This window comes from Colobus angolensis, unplaced genomic scaffold (assembly GCF_000951035.1).
Source record: "Colobus angolensis palliatus isolate OR3802 unplaced genomic scaffold, Cang.pa_1.0 Scaffold52, whole genome shotgun sequence".
Taxonomy (NCBI): Eukaryota; Metazoa; Chordata; class Mammalia; order Primates; family Cercopithecidae; genus Colobus; species Colobus angolensis.
Window position 1 is genome coordinate 654871 of NW_012118710.1, and position 1946 is coordinate 656816.

The following is a 1946-nucleotide window of genomic DNA, read 5'->3' on the forward strand; positions in this document are numbered from 1 at the left end:
ATATATATATATACACACACACACATATATACACGTACACACACACACATATAGAGAGAGATATAGATAGATTACAAACATTTTCAGATTTTCAAAAATCTCTCCCCTAGATTTGCCTCCCATCTACTCTTGACTCAAGATGCTCTCAAACAAACCAACAAACAAAACTTAGTCAAGAACCAGGATATATATCAGTAAAAAGAAGATTCTATACAGGAGAAGGGCAAAGGAAATACAAACAGGACAATGAAAAGAGGTTCTAGGACCATAGTTACACAGCAGATGTACAGGGCAACATGTTTAGCACATTCAAACTGTCAACATATTGAAGGTTATAATTTCCAAAATCCCTGTGGCCACTGAACCATCTTTTCTTTTTTTTTTTTTTTGAGATGGAGTTTCACTCTTGTTGCCTAGGCTGGAGTGCGATGGTGCAACCTCAGCTCACCGCAACCTCCGCCTCCAGGGTTCAAGTGATTTTCCTGCCTCAGCCTCCCAAGTAGCTGAGATTACAGGCATGCATAACCATGCCCAGCTAATTTCATATTTTTTTAGTCGAGATGGGATTTCTCCATGTTGCTCAGGCTCGTCTTGAACTCCTGACCTCAGGTGATCCGCCCACCTCAGCCTCCCAAAGGGTTGGGATTACAGGCATGAGCCACCGTGCCCAGCTGAGTCATCTTTTCAACTTGAGGACAGAGTGAGCCTGGCACTGATTTTTTTTTTTTTTTTTTTAAATGGAGTCTCACACTGTCACCTGGGCTGGAGTGCAGTGACACAATATTGGCTCCCTGCAACCTCCACCTCCCAGATTCAAGCGATTCTCCTGCCTCAGCCTCCCAAGTAGCTCGCCATCACGCCCGGCTAATTTGTTTTATTTTTAGTAGAGATGGGGTTTCACTGTGTCGGCCAGGCTGGTCTCCTGACCTCGCGATCCACTCCACCCCCCACCCCTCGCCTTGGCCTCCAAGGTGCTGAGATTACAGGCATGAGCCACCACAGCCTGGCACTGATTCTTATCTAACGTGGCTTGGCTTAAAGCCATATGCTAATGAATTTCTGCTCTTCTTTCTATGTCCTGCTGCTAAATCAACTGAAGACTTTTAACTTCACCCCACAGAAGTGGTCTGTTTTGATTTACTCATGAGCACTAGAAGTAGGTTACAAGCGGCCGGGTGCAGTGGCTCACGCCTGTAATCTCAGCACTTTGGGAGGCCGAGGCAGGTGAATCATGAGGTCAGCAGTTCAAGACTAGCCTGGCCAATGTGGTGAAACCCTGTCTCTACTGAAAATACAAAAATTAGCTGTGCATGGTGGCGTGTGCCTGTAATCCCAGCTACATGGGAGGCTGAGGCAGGAGAATTGCTTGAAACCAAGAGGTGCAGATTGCAGTGAGTCAAGGTTATGCCACTGCACTCCAGCCAGGGTGACAGAGGGAGACTCTGTCTCAAAAAAAAAAAAAAAAAAAAAAAAAAAAAGGTGTAGGTCATAAGCATAGAAGCATAAAATACACACTTTAAGAGGCTGAGGCAGGAAGACTATGTGAGGCCTGGAGTTTGAGACCAGCCTGGGCAACATAGCAAGGCCACATGTCTACAAAATATTAAGAAAACAAACTTAGCTGAGTGTGGTGGCACACATTTGTAGTTTCAGCTACTTAGGAGGCTGAGGCAGGAGGATTGGTCGAGCCCAGAAGTTCAAGGCTACAGTGAGCTGTGGTTGGGCCACTGCACTCCAGCCTGGATGACAGAACAAGATCCTGTATCTTAAAGAAAAGAAAAGGGGGCACAAAATACAAAGCAACTCACTCTCACGCATTTCTGTCATGTATCCACCACCAAGTCTATACACGCTACAGCTAAGCCTGATGGCCCAGCCATGCTGAGCCCTGTGATACCCCACCTCACTCATGATCTTACCCACTGACCCTCACATAACAGTAGCCC